The following is a 23,754-nucleotide window of genomic DNA, read 5'->3' on the forward strand; positions in this document are numbered from 1 at the left end:
CGTGTCCAGCAGAAGCCACGCTGGCACAACTGACCAAAAGCTGCCACCAGTGCAGGCTTCGGCCTACACTCTGCTCCTCTCCTCCTCCTGCTGACCCTGGGCTCAAACACCTCCAGTTTCTGCCCGGAAGTGCTAGCTGCACAGAGAAAAACACCCACCAATGTGTTAGTGGGGTTCAGCACCGCCAGCTGTTCCCCTGCTGTGTAGCCGGCAACGTGACCTGCAAACGCCACGCAGGCACATGAACTGAAATTAAAGGGAACCTGGCCCCACCCCCCCAGGTGATTCTATGTATAACAGCCACCTTGTACAGCAGTACTGCTGCATTTGTACAAGGTGGCTGACTTTTTCTCCTTGCCCACGTGGAACTCAACACGTACAAAATGTGTCTCATTAGAGACCATTCCACTGTCCCTGAGGTGTGACTTTCCTTTCTAATGATACGCAGCACCCCCCTTGGTAGTGCTGCCCGTCTTCTGACATCATTGGTTGGCTTGTTGCGCCTGTGCGTCCGCCCTGCCTGAAACAATGCTCCTCGTTGTCTTACTTATTTTGACTGCGAGGGTGTGATTGATGGGCACGAGCAGTGCATATCTTCGCCTGTCTTAACTCATCTCCTTCCGCCTTCTTCAGACTAGGCAGCCTCATGGCCGCGGCATGCGAGAAGGGATCAGCAGAGGCCGCCCAGTCTGAAGCAGGTGTAAGGACGTGTGTGAGCGGCCAAAATATTTACTGCTCAAGGCCACGAATCCCAGCACCGCAGTGTGACTTTAGGAAAAGGCACTGTGGGAATGGGATTTATGGCCATCGTTAACCGCACCGGCCAACATGAAATGAGGTCATAAGACGGGCAGCTCTAACAGGGCATTGCCAAGGGATAACACAAGAGTGCAGACTCCTGTACAGCAAATAACAACGCTCAGGAAGCTGCACCAAGGCGTTATTTGGGACACCTGTGCTGCGTCTCTTTAAAAAGCCAAGTCACGCATCCACTACAGTTTGACTGTAGAATGGGCTAAATTGTGTACGTCTTTCTTTCATCGTGTGCAAGTAGACAAATTAATAGGGCAACCTTTCACTTGTGCAGCATTAATACTGCACAAGGTGTGTCTCTTGTACTTTGTAACACCTGAGGGGGGGTTAAAGGTTTCCTTTGAAATTGGTTCAACTAGGCTTCGGCCTACACTCTGCTCCTCTCCTCCTCCTCCTGCTTCACCACGGGCTCTAACATCGCAAGTTTTTGCCTGCAAGTGCTAGCTGCACAGAGAAAAACACCCGCCATTGTGTTAGTGGGGTTCAGCAACGCCAGCTGTTCCCACACTGTGTAGCCGGCAAAGTGTCCTGCAAACGCAACGCTGACACAAAGCTGCCTCCAGTGCAGGCTTCGGCCTACACTCTGCTCCCCCTGTTTACCCTTTGCTCCAGCACCGCTAGTTGGGGCTCTAGGAAGACAATCTTTAATAGGCAACGCATCTGGGTTCCAGCACCGCCAGCTGGTTCTCGGCAGTGTTTTTGTCACTGGTACTCCCTCGTGCCAAACCTGGTTCCAGCACCGTCAGCTGTTTCCGGGTAGTGTCAAGCTCACTGAGACGCCTATGCTTGCCCCGTCGTGGTGCGGTCGGGTTAGCCAACTCCAGGGTGCCTCCAGTTTAGGAGCTTCCTATGTGGGCTGCGTGAAATGGTAGTCAAGGCTGGTTCTGTAGTGCCAGTAGGCCCAGCTCCCCCTGTAGGACTGTTGGGGTTCGGTAACTGCGGCTGCCTCGCGGCCTAGCTGTTCTCTCCTCTCCTGTGGGCCTTGGGGTCCACCACCTGGTTCCAGCACCGTCAGCTGGTTCCAGGCCGAGCCTTTGGCTTAGGTGCCTCCTCCTGGGTATCCGAGTTCCGCCAACGTCAGGCGGTCCTTGGTAGTGCTTTTAAGCGCGGGCACCTACAGCTTAGTAACCGGGTTCCAGCACCGCCAGCTGGTCCTCGGTCGTGCCATTGGCTCTTGCACACTGGGGCAACGCATCTGGGTTCCAGCACCGCCAGCTGGTTCTCGGCAGTGTTCTTGACACAGGTACTCCCTCGTGCCAAGCCTGGTTTCAGCACCGTCAGCTGTTTCCGGGTTGTGTCAAGCTCACTGAGACGCCTATGCTTGCCCCGTCGTGGTGCGGTCGGGTTAGCCAACTCCAGGGTGCCTCCAGTTTAGGAGCTTCCTATGTGGGCTGCGTGAACTGGTAGTCAAGGCTGGTTCTGTAGTGTCAGTAGGCCCAGCTCCCCCTGTAGGACTGTTGGGGTTCGGTAACTGTGGCTGCCTCGCGGCCTAGCTGTTCTCTCCTCTCCTGTGGGCCTTGGGGTCCACCACCTGGTTCCAGCACCGTCAGCTGGTTCCAGTCCGAGCCTTTGGCTTAGGTGCCTCCTCCTGGGTATCCGAGTTCCGCCAACGTCAGGCGGTCCTTGGTAGTGCTTTTAAGCGCGGCACCTACAGCTTAGTAACCGGGTTCCAGCACCGCCAGCTGGTCCTCGGTCGTGCCATTGGCTCTTGCACACTGGGGCAACGCATCTGGGTTCCAGCACCGCCAGCTGGTTCTCGGCAGTGTTTTTGACACAGGTACTCCCTCGTGCCAAGCCTGGTTTCAGCACCGTCAGCTGTTTCCGGGTTGTGTCAAGCTCACTGAGACGCCTATGCTTGCCCCGTCGTGGTGCGGTCGGGTTAGCCAACTCCAGGGTGCCTCCAGTTTAGGAGCTTCCTATGTGGGCTGCGTGAACTGGTAGTCAAGGCTGGTTCTGTAGTGCCAGTAGGCCCAGCTCCCCCTGTAGGACTGTTGGGGTTCGGTAACTGCGGCTGCCTCGCGGCCTAGCTGTTCTCTCCTCTCCTGTGGGCCTTGGGGTCCACCACCTGGTTCCAGCACCGTCAGCTGGTTCCAGGCCGAGCCTTTGGCTTAGGTGCCTCCTCCTGGGTATCCGAGTTCCGCCAACGTCAGGCGGTCCTTGGTAGTGCTTTTAAGCCCGGGCACCTACAGCTTAGTAACCGGGTTCCAGCACCGCCAGCTGGTCCTCGGTCGTGCCATTGGCTCTTGCACACTGGGGCAACGCATCTGGGTTCCAGCACCACCAGCTGGTTCTCGGCAGTGTTCTTGACACAGGTACTCCCTCGTGCCAAGCCTGGTTTCAGCACCGTCAGCTGTTTCCGGGTTGTGTCAAGCTCACTGAGACGCCTATGCTTGCCCCGTCGTGGTGCGGTCGGGTTAGCCAACTCCAGGGTGCCTCCAGTTTAGGAGCTTCCTATGTGGGCTGCGTGAACTGGTAGTCAAGGCTGGTTCTGTAGTGCCAGTAGGCCCAGCTCCCCCTGTAGGACTGTTGGGGTTCGGTAACTGCGGCTGCCTCGCGGCCTAGCTGTTCTCTCCTCTCCTGTGGGCCTTGGGGTCCACCACCTGGTTCCAGCACCGTCAGCTGGTTCCAGGCCGAGCCTTTGGCTTAGGTGCCTCCTCCTGGGTATCCGAGTTCCGCCAACGTCAGGCGGTCCTTGGTAGTGCTTTTAAGCGCGGGCACCTACAGCTTAGTAACCGGGTTCCAGCACCGCCAGCTGGTCCTCGGTCGTGCCATTGGCTCTTGCACACTGGGGCAACGCATCTGGGTTCCAGCACCGCCAGCTGGTTCTCGGCAGTGTTCTTGACACAGGTACTCCCTCGTGCCAAGCCTGGTTTCAGCACCGTCAGCTGTTTCCGGGTTGTGTCAAGCTCACTGAGACGCCTATGCTTGCCCCGTCGTGGTGCGGTCGGGTTAGCCAACTCCAGGGTGCCTCCAGTTTAGGAGCTTCCTATGTGGGCTGCGTGAATTGGTAGTCAAGGCTGGTTCTGTAGTGCTAGTAAGCCCAGCTCCCCCTGTAGGACTGTTGGGATTCGGTAACTGCGGCTGCCTCGCGGCCTAGCTGTTCTCTCCTCTCCTGTGGGCCTTGGGGTCCACCACCTGGTTCCAGCACCGTCAGCTGGTTCCAGGCCGAGCCTTTGGCTTAGGTGCCTCCTCCTGGGTATCCGAGTTCCGCCAACGTCAGGCGGTCCTTGGTAGTGCTTTTAAGCGCGGCACCTACAGCTTAGTAACCGGGTTCCAGCACCGCTAGCTGGTCCTCGGTCGTGCCATTGGCTCTTGCACACTGGGGCAACGCATCTGGGTTCCAGCACTGCCAGCTGGTTCTCGGCAGTGTTCTTGACACAGGTACTCCCTCGTGCCAAGCCTGGTTTCAGCACCGTCAGCTGTTTCCGTGTTGTGTCAAGCTCACTGAGACGCCTATGCTTGCCCCGTCGTGGTGCGGTCGGGTTAGCCAACTCCAGGGTGCCTCCAGTTTAGGAGCTTCCTATGTGGGCTGCGTGAATTGGTAGTCAAGGCTGGTTCTGTAGTGCCAGTAGGCCCAGCTCCCTCTGTAGGACTGTTGGGGTTCGGTAACTGCGGCTGCCTCGCGGCCTAGCTGTTCTCTCCTCTCCTGTGGGCCTTGGGGTCCACCACCTGGTTCCAGCACCGTCAGCTGGTTCCAGGCCGAGCCTTTGGCTTAGGTGCCTCCTCCTGGGTATCCGAGTTCCGCCAACGTCAGGCGGTCCTTGGTAGTGCTTTTAAGCGCGGCACCTACAGCTTAGTAACCAGGTTCCAGCACCGTCAGCTGGTCCTCGGTCGTGCCATTGGCTCTTGCACACTGGGGCAACGCATCTGGGTTCCAGCACCGCCAGCTGGTTCTCGGCAGTGTTTTTGTCACAGGTACTCCCTCGTGCCAAACCTGGTTTCAGCACCGTCAGCTGTTTCCGGGTTGTGTCAAACTCGCTGAGACGCCTATGCTTGCCCCGTCGTGTTGCGGTCGGGTTAGCCAACTCCAGGGTGCCTCCAGTTTAGGAGCTTCCTATGTGGGCTGCGTGAATTGGTAGTCAAGGCTGGTTCTGTAGTGCCAGTAAGCCCAGCTCCCCCTGTAGGACTGTTGGGGTTCGGTAACTGCGGCTGCCTCGCGGCCTAGCTGTTCTCTCCTCTCCTGTGGGCCTTGGGGTCCACCACCTGGTTCCAGCACCGTCAGCTGGTTCCAGGCCGAGCCTTTGGCTTAGGTGCCTCCTCCTGGGTATCCGAGTTCCGCCAACGTCAGGCGGTCCTTGGTAGTGCTTTTAAGCGCGGCACCTACAGCTTAGTAACCGGGTTCCAGCACCGCCAGCTGGTCCTCGGTCGTGCCATTGGCTCTTGCACACTGGGGCAACGCATCTGGGTTCCAGCACTGCCAGCTGGTTCTCGGCAGTGTTCTTGACACAGGTACTCCCTCGTGCCAAGCCTGGTTTCAGCACCGTCAGCTGTTTCCGGGTTGTGTCAAGCTCACTGAGACGCCTATGCTTGCCCCGTCGTGGTGCGGTCGGGTTAGCCAACTCCAGGGTGCCTCCAGTTTAGGAGCTTCCTATGTGGGCTGCGTGAATTGGTAGTCAAGGCTGGTTCTGTAGTGCCAGTAGGCCCAGCTCCCCCTGTAGGACTGTTGGGGTTCGGTAACTGCGGCTGCCTCGCGGCCTAGCTGTTCTCTCCTCTCCTGTGGGCCTTGGGGTCCACCACCTGGTTCCAGCACCGTCAGCTGGTTCCAGGCCGAGCCTTTGGCTTAGGTGCCTCCTCCTGGGTATCCGAGTTCCGCCAATGTCAGGCGGTCCTTGGTAGTGCTTTTAAGCGCGGCACCTACAGCTTAGTAACCGGGTTCCAGCACCGTCAGCTGGTCCTCGGTCGTGCCATTGGCTCTTGCACACTGGGGCAACGCATCTGGGTTCCAGCACCGCCAGCTGGTTCTCGGCAGTGTTTTTGTCACAGGTACTCCCTCGTGCCAAACCTGGTTTCAGCACCGTCAGCTGTTTCCGGGTTGTGTCAAACTCGCTGAGACGCCTATGCTTGCCCCGTCGTGTTGCGGTCGGGTTAGCCAACTCCAGGGTGCCTCCAGTTTAGGAGCTTCCTATGTGGGCTGCGTGAACTAGTAGTCAAGGCTGGTTCTGTAGTGCCAGTAGGCCCAGCTCCCCCTGTAAGACTGTTGGGGTTCGTTAACTGCGGCTGCCTCGCGGCCTAGCTTTTCTCTCCTCTCCTGTGGACCTTCATGTCCTCCACCTGGTTCCAGCACCGTCAGCTGGTTCTCGGCAGTGTCTTTTGCTCTTGTACCTTCTGCTCCCCATCCTGGTTCCAGTACCGTCAGCTGGTTCCGGGCAGAGCCTTTGGCTTAGGTGCCTCCTTCTGGGTATCCAAGTTCCACCAACGTCATGTGGTCCTTGGTAGTGCTTTCGGGCACGGGTACCTCCTGCTTAGTAACCGGGTTCCAGTAACGTCAGCTGGTCCTCGGTAGTTCCATTGGCTCTTGGACCTTCGGCTACCCATCCGGGTTCCAGTACCGTCAGCTGGTTCTCGGCAGTGTCTTTTGCTCTTGTACCTTCTGCTCCCCATCCTGGTTCCAGTACCGTCAGCTGGTTCCGGGCAGAGCCTTTGGCTTAGGTGCCTCCTTCTGGGTATCCGAGTTCCGCCAACGTCAGGCGGTCCTTGGTAGTGCTTTTTAGCACGGGTACCTCCTGCTTAGTAACCGGGTTCCAGTAACGTCAGCTGCTCCTCGGTAGTTCCATAGGCTCTTGAACCTTCGGGTAGCCATCCGAGTTCCAGTTCCATCAGCTGGTTCTTGGCATTTTCTCAGCCTTCTTGTACCTTCTGCTACATTTCCAAGTTGAAGACCCTAAAGTCGACGACCCGGAAGACCACCAAGATGACGACGACGACGACGACCCGGAAGACCACCCCGATGACGACGGCGGAGACGACGACGGCGGAGACGACGACGGCTGAGACGACGACGGCGGAGATGACGACACTGGAGACGACGACCCTGGAGACGACGACATGGAAGACCGAGAAGCAGAAGAACAAGAGGCTGCAGAACAAAGAGCAGAAGAACATTAAGCATAAGACTTAATATCAGAGCAAAAGATATTATCTAAATTATATGCAGAAGAAGACTAAGCAGTGTATGGGGGTGAGTCCGTTCCTCCTCGTGGTGCCCCTGGATAAAGCCTGATGCTGCAGGCCAAACTGAACGCGGACAAATGTAACTTTTGTGACTGGCAGAACGGAAGGTGTAATCTTCCAACTTTTATAGATAACAACTACGGGAATGCCTGTCACAAATGAGAATATGATGAAGAAGTAGAATAGGAAGAATAATAACAGTGGAATAAAAAGAATATGTAGAATAGGAAGAATAATAATAGTTGAATAAAATGAATATGAAGAATGTAATAAAAAAAAAAAAAAAGGTAAAGGATGAAGAAGAAGATGAATAAGGTGAAGAAGAAGTTGATGTCAAAGATGCTGATGATGATGAAGATGAAAGTGTGGGAAAAGAAAAAAAAAAAAGAAAAAAAAGAAGGGGAAGGGCGTGGAATAGTGAAACATCAATATCTGACAAAATAAAAAAAAAAATTTACATAGTCAATATCTTTGTCACTCCGAACGTCTTAAAAAAAAACAAAAAACATGCTATTCTATTTGATTGGGATAAACCTCTATGACTTTAATGTCTCCGCCACCTCCCCAAATACATCCGGCATTATTCTTAGTTGTTTTCCTTCATGTAGAATGAACCTACAATGCAAGAAAGGGTTTATTTTAATTCCGATATTTTGGTCCCATTGACTTGCATTGGGATCGGGTATCGGTATCGGCGATATCCGATATTTTTTGAATATCGGCCGATCCTATCCGATACCGATACTTTCCGATATCGGAAGGTATCGCTCAACACTAGTCAGGATGACTGTATACTTGTGTCTGACCCTGACTGGGAGTTATTGCTGCAGCTTGAACGGGTGACGCTGGAGCCGAAAACTCCACTGTTAGTGACCTGGGCTGCATGAAAGTTCAAATGGGTGCAATAAATCCTCACACTCACTGTGTCTCAGAGGGACTGCAGACACAAGAGGCAGGATTCGGCCGGGTCCTTGATCTCCTGACCCCTGCAGACCTCCTCTCTCTCAGACTGCTCTCCAGTCCTCCACGAGGAAGCATCCCGGCCAGCGCGCTGCTGAGGTGAGAGATCAGAAGACACGGCCGCACATTGTGCAGTGTGGGCGTGTCTACAATTCAGGGACAGACTGCCACCACTTCCAGGATTAAAGTAGCACAGTGCACTGCCAAAAGCCATCTTCTAAGCAGCAGGAAGCTGGGTGGCCCGCATCTGCTGCTGAGGAGACAGGCCCGGGGGGGGGGGGCACTTGCCCTTTTGCCACCCGGCCCAGCCCGCCTCTGTCTGTACCTGTGTCTCTTGTTTCAGCCACCCAGGGGGCTTCGTACCCTTGCCTGTACCTGTGTCTCTCATTTCTGCCTTCCCAGGGGGGCTGCATGCAGTGTGGGCGTGTCTACAATTCAGGGACAGACGGCCACCACTTCCAGGATTAAAGTAGCACAGTGCACTGCCAAAAGCCATCTTCTAAGCAGCAGGAAGCTGGGTGGCCCGCATCTGCTGCTGAGGAGACTGGCCTGGGGGGGCACTTGCCCTTTTGCCACCCGGCCCAGCCCGCCTCTGTCTGTACCTGTGTCTCTTGTTTCAGCCACCCAGGGGGCTTCGTACCCTTGCCTGTACCTGTGTCTCTCATTTCTGCCTTCCCAGGGGGGCTGCATACCCTGGTCTGAATCCTTGTTCCTGTACCTTATGCCGTACCTGTCCCTGTCTGCACTAAGTCCTATACCTGTGTCTGTTTGTATCCCTGACTGTAGCCTTTCCTATCCCGCTGTGTGCTTCCTTGTGTTCACTCCTTCTGCTCTTTGCTCCACAACCTGCAACTCTGCTCTTTGCTCCGCACCTTGCGGCTTGGCTCGGCTGCGTACCTTGTGGCTCTGCTCAGCTGTGTTCCTTGCGGCTCTGCTCGGCTGTGCGCCTTGCAGCTCTGCTCAGCTGTGCGCCTTGCAGATCTGCTCTGCTGCGTGCCTTGAAGCTCTGCTCTGCTGCATGCCTTGCAGCTCTGTTCTGGGCCTTGTGGCTCTGCTGCATGCCTTGTGGCTCTGCTTTGCTGTGCGCTTTGCGGCTCTGCTTCGCTCCGCCTCCTGTGGCTCTGCTCTGCTCCGCCTTCTGCGGTTATGCTCTGCTCCTCCTCTTGCAGTTCTGCTCTGCTCCACCACCTGTGGTCCTGCTCTGCCCCACCTCCTGCGGTTCTGCTCTGCATCCCGCTGTTCTGCTCATTTAGTCTGAACTGGTTCCTAACAGTTCCTGTCCTTCCAGTCAGAACTGGTTATCTGTTCTCTACTTGTTCCTGCCTGTGTTCCTGCTCTACCCGTTACCATCCTGATTCCTTTAGTATGTTCCATGACCACCTGCCTGCCAATAGTGCCAGCCGTGTCCGCCTGCCTGCCAAGAGTGCTGCCTGCCTGCCAGAGTGCCAGCTGTGCCCGCCACAGTACCAGTTATGCCTATCCGTACTTGCTTGCACCTGTCACTTGTGTTTTCTCCCTCAGTGGGATCAGCTGCTACAGCCAGACACCACCCTGGAGTGGTACCTGGCAGCTACCTGCCCAAACCTGCCCTCACCATCAGAGGCTCCAGTGAACACCAAGGTAGCTGCTTAGTCATGCACCTTCCAGGGTAGTCTGGTTTGTGGTCCAGTGGGGCCACAATCCCTCGCTTGCAGCACCCAGTCAGGGCGTGAGCGTGACACATACTATGAAGAGCAGCCCGATATCGTGTTATAATCCAAATTGTATATAGAAATTTGCGCTATGAATACCTTCCCTTAAGGGAGACAGGTCAGAAAATTGCAAAACGATAAAAAGATCCACTGCTTTAGTAGCGTACCTGCAAGCGTATCTGGAGTCACAATCCAGTAGTGGAAGTAGCTGTATTATAGCAACTATATCCTGCATAAATAAATCAATGAGGTATAGATTAAGATTCACTGTCTAATAGCCCCCCGCTTGGGCAGGTGGAAAGGAAGACTTGATAGGTAAATAGGATCCGTGGACACAATAATAATAATAGTCACATTTTTCCTAAAAGTTTGCATAAATTCCAGAAACACTATTACCTTTCAGATGGCAGACTGTGTCACTGATTTTATGTTGAGGCTGGTCTAAGAACAAGTAACTTCCGTAGCATCCAGTGGGTTCCTGTGGACAGCTAGTTGAAAGATGGAATCGGACCGCTGTTCTGACCGGTGACAGATGCTCCATGCGGCTTCTCCAGTGATGTGCGAGTGCCGCCGCTGCATCCTATGTGCTGTCAGTGTTCGGCTGGAAAAAGGACCTGCGTGACAAAGGCGGTCACGTAGGGTACATGTGAAGTAGACCGGTAAGAGGCGCTGAGAGGACCAAGAAGTTCCTATGCATTTGGAAATTGAGCTATTTCCTTCATCAGGGATGGTCCTACTCATAGCGGGACTGCTTTAAAGGGAACCTGTCACATCATTTTGCCGCTATAAGATACGGCCACAGCCTTTCGGATCTTATCTACAGCATTCTATAATGCTGTAAAAAAGCCCCCAGTCCGACCTGAAAGAGAAGAAAAACAAGTTTTATTATACTTACCCAGGGGTGGTCCGGTCCGATGGGTGTCGCAGTTCCTGGTCCGGTGCCTCCCATCTTCATGCGATGTTGTCATCCTGCTTTCTTTGTGCTGCGCGCCTGCACAGGCGTACTGATCTGCCCTGTTGAGGACAGAGCAAAGTACTGCAGTGCACAGGCGCTAAGAAAGGTCAGAGAGGCCCAGCTCTCACATTGTGAGAAACCCCTGGATGCGTTTTTTCCCATCCAACCAGGTCAGTGGCAGTCTCTTGCAATAAAACCCATACCAAAATGGGAGTTGTGCCTCAGATTGCACAACCTCATCAGGTGAGCAAATTTCCTTTACACCTCAGAGACTCAGAGACTAATTAGAAGCACTTCACCTTCATATTAAACTGTGTAAATTTCTTTTAGCAGTGCAGGGGTTACTCGGCTCAGTTGAGAGCTCCTGGATTGTTAAGGCTCTCAGCTGTTCACTGTTAGCCACTCCCATCTCCTATATAATTAGGGCTTTGACTGGCACTCTTTGTCAGAGATAGATAATGCTGCACGGCTGGAGGTTGTTGTTGGTTATTATTGATTATTACTGGAGAAGACGTTTGATGGATTTATCTGTGACTGTTGATAGGTTTTGAGTGTGTGATAATTCCCTTTCTTCTCCTACGTTGGTTTAACGATATCCTCCACTCCCTGGTGCATTCCTCTGCTATATGTGTGAGTATATTTGGTATTTTATGTTACCCCGTTCATATTACCTTGTTAGTCTGGTTAGTGTACTACGGTACATTACTACTCCCCTCTTCCCTGGGTGAGGGAAGGGTACAGATTGGGGGGACTCAGGAACTAAGGCAAGGTACATGGTCCCGTCGTCTTCACCATCAGAAGTAATCCAGGGAGCAGGGCAAGCCAAGTCACCCCTAGCGTTAGGGACAGGGAAGGAGCCCATGGTCTCGTGACACCCGACGAGAGCCGTGACAGCTCCATTTTTTCTCCTTTAAGATCATTTTACCATTTATACATTATGGTTTGGTAGCTTTATTGCTTCTACTTGAAATGTAGCCCCTCGTATAGGGTAAATGATGGATTGCTGCCTATATTAGGTAACAGACCTATGCATGCATGCCATGTTAAGCTTGCCACAAAATTTTCTTGTGAGTAGAGAAAACTGGAAAAAGAGAGTGCAATAGGGTCCTAACCGATAAGCAATGAGGTGTAAAGGAAGGGAATCCACTTACCTAGTATGGTTGCTACAAAGCAACGTATATCTCGCATATATAATTATCACACAGCTGCTGCAAGGACACCGATTTTGAAAGGACCAAATTGGATGAAGACAATGTGACAAATATGCCACTCATACGCTGCCAATGATGAATCCACAGTATATCCAACGGGATATGTTGATTTATTGAATAGAGTTACAGAGTCACCGTGTTTCGAGCCACACAGTACCTCTTCATCAGGACAGAAACCTAGTGAGACATTTTATGAAAGCCCAGAGCCCCCGCACTTACATGGTTTACTATGTGGTGGACTCTAGGAAAATGGCTGCTGGGGGCGGCGCATGCGCAGATGGAGTTCTTGGCACCAAGATCTTGGGAAATGAGATCTCAGCGATCTTAGGCTTGGTGTTCGAGGTGTATGTGGGGTAGGTGTTAATGCTTCTGAAAGCACTAGTGAACCACTAACGTGACGTCCTATCCAAAGACAACTGAGAACTTCTTTTACTGGATGTTGTAGTTTTTAGTGTGCTGTATTGTTCTCGCGTAATTTCTGCTGCTGCTGGAGATGTTAACATTCATTTGTGGAAATGTGAACAGTCATGCTTGGGTGTCCATCTGCTGGGTTGGTGGTGTAGTGGAAGACCTGTCGGTCCCTATTATAATATTTCTGCTATGGTGAATGATATTGATGCCACTTTGTTGGTGTGTGCAAATAAATTTTTGTGAATGTGTAGATTCACCATTGGGTCTCCTTCATGTGTGTTGCCTGTAGCAGTAGGCCTCCGATACGGCAGTTCTCCACTGTCTTTGAGTCAACTACCCGTGTTACTATCCTTACATTTTTATGACCATAGTTATCTATGAAACAGATAGGTGTGCCACCTGAGTGTGGCTGAGCATCACTTTCAATTTTTTTGTTGTAATATCACTTATATAGTGCCAATAATTCAATATTCGCTTTACAGACATTTACAGACATTACTGGCACTGTCACCATTGGGACTCACAATCTAAATTTATTATCTGTATGCCTTTGTAGCGTGGGTAGAAAAATAATTACTGGGAGTAAACCCTCGCAAACAGGGGTAGGACATGCAAACTCTGCAAGCCTGCTAATGTTTTTGCGTTGACAACTGAATGTTTCTGTGGTTGGAAGGCTATCACTGCGATGCATGCAGTGTGCCTCACTTCTGTTTTGGAGAAAACCATTGTCATGATTGTCTTCCAGCATGTTTGGATACTGCAGCATGGGCACGTCCCTTTCCAGGGGGGGAAGCAACTGGCAAAATTTACTTTTGTATTGTGATTAGAGCACACTGGCAATACAGTAGTCAGAACTATTTGGAATCCTAACTATACGGGTAGCAATCATGTTTCAGATAGTGCTGCAAGAAGGCCTTCATGGGTCGGTCTCTTTCATAAAGCCAACTCCATAGTGTGTTGGTGGCAGGATAACACTCAAACTTTCTTCCTCCATCCCCTCCTGACAACCGTGGACAACACAGAGGGAATTATTATAGTCTTCATCTACTAACTGTTACGCGTCCATCACCTTGTGCTTTTCATGGTCCTTCTCTATTTGTTCCTCCCATGGCAAATATCTGTGAGACGACAGACCTGAACTTATTATTGTTAACCTAAAAGTATCCTCCTCCGCTTCCTCCTCTTCCCCCTGGACCACCACCACCACTTCCTCACCCACACTATTTAAAGTGTGCTCCAGTATGTAGATGACAGTAATAAGGATGCTGATGATGACATCATCACCGCTCACCATCTTAGTAGCCATTAAGACAATGTGCAGAAGGGTGCAGAGGTCCTTCATCTGTAATGACTACGCAAGTGTAAATTGCATCAGGTCCATACTGTGTTGTGCCAGGCTATGAAAAATGTCATACTGCACCAGGTCTTGGCGTTGCTGCCATTGTCACTGCAACATGTGCAACGTTTAATTCCATGGTGTGGTCTTATCGCATATCAATCGGTTAACCGGTAGTCCGAAAGATCTCTATACCAACTGAAGTGGAATGGTGGAAGTCAGCATGACAGTGGTTTCTGCAGCAGCACATCCAGGCTGGGACAGTGGTGGAGGAATTGCTGTACCATCAGATTGAGGATACAAGCCATGCAAGGCGCATGTGTAAAGTTGGGCCGTCGTAGGGCCGCCACCAGGTTTGCACTGTTATCGCATATGGCCTTCCCTGGCTCCAGGTTGAGTGTAGATAGCCATTGCTCAAACTTGGCATGGATAGCTGTCCACAACTGTTGATCTGTATGATTGCAGTCTCCAAGGCATATTAATGTAAACACTGCTTGATTACGGTGAGCTCTGGCTGCGCAGTACATAGGTGGGGGAGATTCTCTCTGCAGTGTTGGAATGTGTGTTTAATTAAGGCAGAAGGTGAGGGTGCAGGTGGAGGCCCTAGAAGAAGTGGAGGAGGCAGAAGCAATGCAGGAACTGTTACATACAGAGGTTTGTTCCGCAAGCCCTGGGGATTCCAAGACTTGTTGTCTAGTGACACCTTGCTTTAGTTCTCGATCCCCTGGTGTGTACTAGTTTAGTTCTTCAACCCAAGCTGTTTAGTAGTTTAGTTCTCCAACCCCTGTTGTCTACTAGTTAAGTTCTCCATGTTCTGGTGTTAATTTGTTTCGTTCTGCAATCATAGCTGTATAGTAGTTTAGTTTAGGGTTGAGCGAAACGGATCGGACAAATTCAAAAATCGCCGACTTTCGGCAGAGTCGGGATTCATGAAACCCGACCCGATCCTAGTGTGGGATCGGCCATGAGGTCGGCGATCTGCGCGCAAAAAAGTCACATTTCGTATGACGCTTTCAGTGCCATTTTTCAGCCAATGAAGGAGGACGCAGAGTGTGGGCAGCGTGATGACATAGGTCTTGGTCCCCACCATCTTAGGAAGGGCATGACAGTGATTGGCTTGCTTTCTGCGGCATCACAGGGGCTATAAAGGGGTGTGCACACCGGCCGCCATCTTACTTCTGCCAATCTTAGCATAGGGAGAGGTTGCTGCAGCTTCATCAGAAGAAGGGATATAGTTAGGGAGGGAAGATTAACCCCCAAACCGCTTGTGCTGTAGCGATTTCCACTGTCCAACACCACCATTTTTTTGCAGGGACAGTGGAGGCTATATTTTTGTGCATCAGCTCTGTAGCTTATTAGGCTGCCTTATAAGGCTCCCTGATAGCTGCATTGCTGTTTGCACGCTGCTGTGCAAACCAACTGCTTTTTTAAAAGCAAAAATCCTGTTGCTCCTTTTTCACAGTTATCTTGTTTATTTGTCCACACTTTTGTATGCAGCAGTCCTTTTTATTGCTGCCATACTTTTCCTGAGATCATTGTAGGGAGATTGAAATTGTACTACAGTCCTTGTATTTTTTCATATATCTTCCAGCCACTTTCTGCCACTTAGATTTCGTTGTTATATACACTGGGCCTGAGTTTTGTTTCAGTCTCCCCCCAAAAAAGTGAGATTCAAATTCTCACAAAGTGGATATACTGCAGTCCTGTTAGTTTGTAGTATATCAGCCAGCCACTTTCTGCCACTTACATTGTGTTGTTTTATGCACAGGCCCTGAGGTTTGGTTCAGTCTCCCAAAAAAATAAGTGAGATTCAAATTCTCACAAAGTGGATATACTGCAGTCCTGTTAGTTTGTAGTATATCAGCCAGCCACTTTCTGCCACTTACATTGTGTTGTTTTATGCACAGGCCCTGACGTTTGGTTCAGTCTCCCAAAAAAATAAGTGAGATTCAAATTCTCACAAAGTGGATATACTTCAGTCCTGTTAGTTTGTAGTATATCAGCCAGCCACTTTCGGCCACTTACATTGTGTTGTTTTATGCACAGGGCCTGAGGTTTGGTTCAGTCTCCCAAAAAAATAAGTGAGATTCAAATTCTCACAAAGTGGATATATTTCAGTCCTGTTATTTTGTAGTATATCTGCCAGCCACTTTCTGCCACTTACATTGTGTTGTTTTGTGCACAGGGCCTGAGGTTTGGTTCAGTCTCCCCAAAAAATAAGTGAGATTCAAATTCTCACAAAGTGGATAAACTTCAGTCCTGTTAGATTGTAGTATATCAGCCAGCCACTTTCTGCCACATACATTGTGTTGTTTTATCCAAACAAAAAGAAATGCAAATGCACTCACTAACTGCAGTTGAAAGTGTTCTTTATTCAAACACAAGATGGTACATCTTCACGGCACGGGGGAGTAAAGGGTAGCCAGAAAGAGTGTGCGGCAGACGAGACGACGGCCGTTTCGCGCTAAACAAGAGCGCTTCTACGGGTCTAACATATGTTTAGCGCGAAACGGCCGTCGTCTCGTCTGCCACACACTCTTTCTGGCTACCCTTCACTCCCCCGTGCCGTGAAGATGTACCGTCTTGTGTTTGAATAAAGAACACTTTCAACTGCAGTTGGTGAGTGCATTTGCATTTCTTTTTGTTTGGATTTCGTATGGACTTTATTCACGCAAATAGCACCTCCTTCTATTTTTCGGACTGCTACATATTTTCCATGTGCCCTTTGATTATCTCTGCTTGGTGAAGCTGTGCTGCTCCTTTCCTCTATTGTGTTGTTTTATGCACAGGGCCTGAGGTTTGGTTCAGTCTCCCCAAAAAATAATTGAGATTCAAATTCTCACAAAGTGGATATATTTCAGTCCTATTAGTTTGTAGTATATCAGCCAGCCACTTTCTGCCACTTACATTGTGTTGTTTTATGCACAGGGCCTGAGGTTTGGTTCAGTCTTCCACAAAAATAAGTGAGATTCAAATTCTCACAAAGTGGATATACTTCAGTCCTGTTAGTTTGTAGTATATCAGCCAGCCACTTTCTGCCACTTACATTGTGTTGTTTTATGCACAGGGCCTGAGGTTTGGTTCAGTCTCCCCCAAAAATAATTGAGATTCAAATTCTCACAAAGTGGATATACTTCAGTCCTGCTAGATTGTAATATATCAGCCAGCCACTTTCTGCTACTTACATTGTGTTGTTTTATGCACGGGGCCTGAGTTTTGGTTCAGTCTCCCCCCCAAAAAAGGGAGATTTAAATTCTCAACAAGTTTATATACACCTTCTACCTTGTTTTACAGTACCATATAACGGTTGTTATTTTGGTTAGATTTTCCAATAAATGAAGAAGTCTGGTGGAAGAGCCCGTGGGCTGGTACTGATGGTGGTGGTGCATCTGGTGGTAGTGGCAAAAGCACAATAGCACCTAAGGCTGGAGGTGTTAAGCCAGCGTCATCGTCTGGCTACACAAGGCCTCGAAGGCTCCCTTATCTGGGAGTAGGAAAACAGCATTTAAAGCCGGAGCAGCAAGAAAAAGTTTTGGCTTTCCTTGCTAACTCAGCCTCTAGCTCTTTCGTCTCCTCTTCAGAAAGTTCCAAATATAAAAGTAGCGAGTCGTCAGTGGATGCTCCCGGTCAGGAACAAGACGTTTCCTTGTGTCCTTCACCCAAACCAAAAGTGAAGGATGCGTCAGGCGACACTACAAGTTACTCCATGGAGCTCTTCACACATACCGTGCCTGGGTTAGAAAGGGAAATTGTTAACTGCCAATTACAAGATGAATCGGACATGGAGTGCACTGATGCACAGCCACAGCTAGATTATTATGCTGTTCCATTGACTCAGATCACTACATTGCCCTCGCAGTGTACTGAGCCAGAATCTGACCCTGCTGAGACTATGGTGCCCCGTCCCGAACGCTATAGTACCTTACACGGTGACACAGGGTAAGGTGCACATGACATTGAAGAGGAGGTGATAGATCCGAAATTGGCAGCCATTGGGGGAAGAGGGTGCCACTGCCAGTAGCTCAGAAGCAGAGGAGGATGATCTGCAGTAGCCATCTACATCGCAACAGCTGTCATCTGGCAGGCCCGTATCAGGCCAAAAACGTGTGTCAAAAGCAAAAACAGTTTTAGGACAGCGTGGCCATCCGGTGAAAGTAGCACAGCATGCAATGCCTGAAAAGGTATTCCATAGTAGGAAGAGTGTAGTGTGCCAATTTTTTAACCAAGATCCGAATGATCAGTCAAAAGTTATCTGTAAGGAATGCTCAAAGACCTTTAACAGAGGGAAGAATCTTCAAAATTTAAATACAACGTGCATGCTTAGACATTTAACCAGCATGCACTTGCAAGCCTGGACTAACTACCAAACGTCCCATACCGTTGGTGCACCTGCTCAGAATGAAGGTAGTCAGCAACGCAACATTGTTTCCCTCACTGTAAGGCCACCGGTTAGGACACCACCAGCAGCAAATGTGGAGGTATCGTCGCAAGGCCAAAGCAGTCAGGGAATCACAAGGTTATTGGTAAGAAACACTGTATTTAGGCCAACATCAAGAATACCATCACCAACCCTCTCTCAATCCGCCATGTCCACCACCACCACCGCTAGTTCCACCATATGCAGCTCTCCAGTCCAGCTCACCCTACAAGAGACTCTCGTTAGGAAAAGAAAGTACTCATTCTTTCATCTGCGTACACAGGGTTTGAACGCCCACATTGCTATACTAATCTCGTTAGAAATGATGCCCTACCGGTTGGTTGAAAGCAAAGCTTTCAAAGACCTGATGTCCTACGCAGTACCACGCTATGACCTACCCAGTCGGCACTTCTTTGCGAGAAAAGCCATCTCAGCCCTCCACCAGCATGTCAAAGACCGCATGGTCCATGCACTGAGGCAATCAGTCAGTGGAAAGGTGCACCTCACAACAGATGCATGGACCAGCAGGCATGGCCAGGGACGTTATGTGTCCATCACGGCGCACTGGGTTAATGTGGTGGATGCAGGGTCCACAGGGGACAGCCATAGTGGGACAGTTCTGCCTAGCCCACGGTCTAGGAAACAGTTGGCTGTAGACTTTCGCCACCCCTCCTCCTCCTCCTCCAGAAGCGAAAGCACGTCCACAGAGCGCAGTCGCACGACCACTCCATCCGCAGCTGCCAGTGTTGCACACGAGGTGTCCCATTAAGGAACAGCTAGTGGGGGGCGTGGCCTAGCAGGAGATGTGAGAGGACGCTTGCCGGACCTCTCCCGCTGCCCGAATGGAGATTTAGATAAACTAGAGACGCTGCCAAACGCCAAATACCGGTGGAGGAGCTCCTGAGTAACCGGGGAGCGGGGAGAATCAGCCATAAGGTGCAGGAGCTGAAAGATGACGCGCAAGAGGCAGAAAGAAGTCGGGGTGGCGGACTGCACGCGCTGCCAAGATGGCGCCGACAGCGCAGTGGAAGAGGCGGCAAAGGCAAGCGCTGCCTATCAGAAGCGGCTGGAGATAATAGCAAAGCTGGAGCAATTTGCCAGGACAGAGGACGCAGGATGGATGATGCAGGGATCCGGGGGAGAGGTGACAGGAGAAGCGGTGGACTCAGTGGAGCAGGTGGGTGAGCAGGCTGGGGCACAGATAGAGGTGATGGAGAGTGAATCCCTTATGGCACCCACTATAGTATCAGCCATAAGTAATGCTCCATTGGATAAAATGCCTGGGCTGGCCCCGGATTATGCGGCACAACTGGGAACTGTGTGTACTGATGAGGCTGCGGAGCCGACCCTGAGGGATATTTTTTCTGCTATACTGTCTTGCAAGACTGCATTAACAACCCTAACTGTTCAGGTGGATGGCCTGAAGAGGGAGGTTTCCTCGTTCCGCTCATCTATGCATAAAATGGAGGGGAGAGTTGAACTGTTGGAGGAACGTGTAGGGGGTGCGGAAGACCAGATTGCCGAAATGGTTAAAAGGGAGAAAAAATATGTCCAATGCATTTCGGAGTTGGAGCTTAAAACTGACGATCTGGAAAACCGCTCACGTAGAAATAACTTGAGAATTATTGGTGTGCCTGAAAAGGCAGAAGGAAACAACCCCACTGATTTCATTGAGACTTGGCTGAAAACTAAGGTTGGAGGAGATAGTCTCACTAAACTATTCGCGGTGGAAAGAGCACATCGGGTGCCGTCCAGACCTCTGCCCCCTGGATCCGCTCCAAGGACCTTTCTGGCCAAAATCCTGAATTACAAGGATCGAGATATTCTGTTAAGAAAGGCCAGGAATATGGAGGAATTAACCATCGATGGCAATCGAGTATCTATCTACCCTGATTATTCCACAATTGTGCAGAGGCTCAGGATGAAGTTTGGAGAGGCTAAAAGACGTCTGCGTGAACTGGGCCTGGCTTATTCTATGCTGTATCCGGCTAAACTACGTGTGGTGGCCATGGACAAGGTCCACTTTTTTCAAAACCCTGAGGAAGTGTCACATTGGTTGGACCTGAACGCGAAACGTATTGGAGCTGAAAAGAACCGCTGAGGAAGACCATGAGTGGCTCTCTGACTAAAGTGTTAATTTAGCAGAATTAACTGAGTTAATGGTTCATTGTGATAGAATATTGGAGACATTTGTTATGAAGATCTTATGCGCTATGGTTGTGTTCGGCGGCGCAACTGTTTTTACATTATGTTTCTAATGGGCGGGGGGGAGGAACGACTGAAGGATAGCGGGGAATTTATTGGGGGTTAGAGTCAGCTTTTGAGTCACTGTTAGGAGTGCGATAGTACGTTCCCCTTTCTCATACAGAGAGGGAGTAGGAGTTTTTCAGGGAAGGAAGTTATTGAGGGAAGGAGAGGTAAGGTTTCGGTTATTTTGCAATAATGAGGGATTGAGGGGAGGTTTGGGGTGGGCGGGTTCAGTTCAGGGGGGGGAAAGGAGATCAAAGGATGGGAGAAGAGCATTTTCATTGTTTGGCAATATGATGGGAGGTAAAGTTAAAATTTTGAGCTGGAACATTAGGGGTCTATCGAACAATACAAAGCGTATGGCGATTTTGCAATATATTTTGAAACAGAGGCCCTCGCTGGTATGCCTTCAGGAAACCCATTTAGTTAAAGAAAAAGTGGATATACTGCATAAAAGATGGGTGAGGAAGGCGTATCATGCGACATTTTCGGCCTACGCTAGAGGGGTGTCAATTCTTGTGCACACGAGCGTACCGTTTGAAGAGGTGGAGGTGGTGATAGATAGTGATGGACAGTATGTATTCCTGGTGTGTAAAATATTTGCTAGATTGTTATGTGTCGTGTCGGTATATATTCCTCCACCATACTCGGGGAAAAAATTGCAGGAAATCCTAAATATATCTGGTAGATGGGGAGGAGTTCCTTTGCTCATAATAGGGGACGTCAACAATATTATTAATGATCACTGGGATAAGGGACAACACGCCTCGTTGAGGGCGGAAGGGAATGAGACAGCGTTTGGTAGTTATTTGAAAGAAGTGGCATGGAAAGATCTGTTGAGAGTCCGTAACATTGACACATACTGTTTTTCCTGTTATTCGGCGACATATGGCTCTTTATCTCGTATTGATTTGGCTCTGGGTAATGAAGGAATGGATGGGATGGTGTTGGAGGTGGAATATATGACTAGAGTAGTTTCGGACCATAGTCCGTTGGTAGTAACACTGCAAATTGAAAGCCCGGGGGAGATAGCTAAGCGGGGGTGGAAAATTAACCCCTTCTGGTTGCAAATTCTTGATATGGGAAAGATAGGGGAAGAGCTAAAGGAATTCTTCAAAATTAACAACGGTAGTGCAGCGAAACATGTGGTGTGGGATACCATGAAGGCATATTTGAGGGGGATATTATTTAAAGAGGTATCTAGGCACAAGACACAAACAAGGGAATCTGATAAAGCGATAATGGAAGAATTGAGGGTAGCGGAGGCTGCATTGAATGATTTGCGCTCACAAGACACCATAAAGCGTATGAAGATGGCTCAGGAGGAGGTAAATAAGTTACACTTACGCAGAGCAGAGAGGACAAGAAATTTTCAAAGAGAGGCATTTTACGCGGAAGGAGAGAAGGTGGGTCACCTGCTATCGGTGGTGGCATCTGTGCAGAGGGACTCGGCATATGTACATGCCTTAGAATTGGAGAATGGTAGTATTGTCACACAGGGGGCCCAAATTTTGGAAGGATTTAAGGGATTTTATAGCAAACTATATTCATCACGAATGGAACAGGGAGAAAAAGATATTGACAGGTTTCTAGAAGAGGCAAATTTGCCTAGAATAGAGGCAGAGGATAGAGACTGGTTGGATAGGCCGCTTACGGTGGAGGAATTGGAGGGTGCCTTGAGGTCCATGGCGGGGGGGAAGGCTCCGGGGGCGGACGGCATTCCTGTTGAACTTTATGGTATCCTTACTGAAGAGTTGCTAACTCAGTTATTGGGGGTCTTTGAGGAGTCGCTGGAGATGGGTATATTGCCTAATTCCACGAGGGAGGCCATTATTGTGGTCATCCCCAAACCAGACAAAAATCCACAGCTGCCGGAGTCATATAGACCAATATCACTCCTAACAACAGATGTCAAGATTCTGGCTAAGGCCCTGGCGAACAGGCTGACCCGGGTGATAGAAAAAGTGGTTCATTCGGACCAATCAGGCTTTATGCCTAATAAATCAACTGCCATCAACTTGAGAAGGCTATTTCTCAATATGCAAATACCGGCTGATAATGCTGGTAGGAGAGTGGTGGTTTCCCTCGATGCACATAAGGCCTTCGATAGTATAGAATGGCAATACCTGTGGTCGGTGCTGAGTCGCTGTGGGTTTGGGCCAGTCTTTGTGTCATGGGTGAGACTCCTATACTCCTCTCCGGTGGCCAAAATCAAAGTGAATAATGCGATGTCGGACAGCTTTCAACTCTTTAGAGGTACAAGGCAGGGGTGCCCGTTGTCCCCGCTGCTGTTTGCCTTAGCGGTGGAACCACTGGCAGCGGCTATTAGAAGGTCTCAGATAGTGAAGGGGTTTTTGTATGGGAAAATGGAGGAAAAAATTGCTCTGTATACAGATGACATATTGCTTTTTCTTGAGAGTCCTGGGGAACCTTTAGGGAATGTAATATCATTAATTGAGAGATTCTGGCAAATTTCAGGGTTAGTTATCAATTGGGATAAATCGAGTGTTTTGCAGGTGGATAGAGAAATGGATTGTACGAGGGAGGTGGAAGAAGGCACAAAATTAAGGGTGGTCACACAATTTAAATATTTGGGGATTCAGGTAGCTCTCCCCTTAACCAGATTTGAGGAACTCAATCTTGAGCCATTAATAACTAAATTACGCACCAAGATCTCAGTTTGGAGTAAGCTGAATTTGTCGGTAGTGGGTAGAGTGAATCTCCTCTAGATGGTAGTGATGCCTCAGATTTTGTATATTTTGCATAATTCTCCGGTATGGATCCCACTGAGTAGATTTCGTAGATTAAGATCGTTATTCGGAGAGTTGGTGTGGGGAAGGAAGAGCCCAAGGATTAGGCAGGAGACACTGCAGAGACCAAAAGACGAGGGGGGGCTAGCATTGCCTAACCCCTGGTTATACTTTTTGTCTGCACAGAGCCAGCATCTTAAGGGATGGGGGAAAGGGCTAGAGAAGGAACAGGGTCATAGTAGTCTGGTGCATATCAGCGGAATATGGCCCTTGAGTCAGGGTCTGGAAGCAGGACTCTTTAAGAAATTGGGGACTTGTTTTCACACCATGAATTTAATTCATAGGGTATGGCAGATGCTTAAACGAATTAGGGGAGTTGGGGGATTCACGGAGTTTTCACCTATCTGGGATAACTCCTCTTTTTAAGAATTTAACCATATGGAAGGAATGGGAGAATGGAGGGAAAAAGGCATTGGGTTGATAGGTCAATTGATTCACAATGGGAGTCTTAAATCTTATGATACGCTACAGCAGGAATTCCAGTTCCCGGGGTTAAAATGGTATCAATATAGACGGGTTCAACACGCTTTTCAGGCACAAAAGAGGAGAGGGCCCATAGTGATTCAGAAAGATCTCATGTTAGACTTTATACTAAATAATAATGGAACAAAGGGGGCAATATCAGAAGTATATGGGGATTTACTGCACACATTTTTAGCAGATCACCCTATTAAGGCTAGAGAGAAGTGGGAGGCTGAACTGGGGGAAATAGACGATGACAAATGGGAATCT

General features: G+C 49.8%; 1 protein-coding gene across 1 annotated transcript in view; it reads right to left on the reverse strand.

Moving 5' to 3' along the window:
* Positions 1–23,754, reverse strand: part of TMEM233 (transmembrane protein 233) — a 173,831-nt gene that overhangs the window by 142,502 nt on the left and 7,575 nt on the right. The gene's annotated exons all lie outside the window — the stretch shown is intronic.

Source organism: Ranitomeya imitator, chromosome 1 (genome assembly GCF_032444005.1).
Source record: "Ranitomeya imitator isolate aRanImi1 chromosome 1, aRanImi1.pri, whole genome shotgun sequence".
In the NCBI taxonomy this organism is placed as follows: Eukaryota; Metazoa; Chordata; class Amphibia; order Anura; family Dendrobatidae; genus Ranitomeya; species Ranitomeya imitator.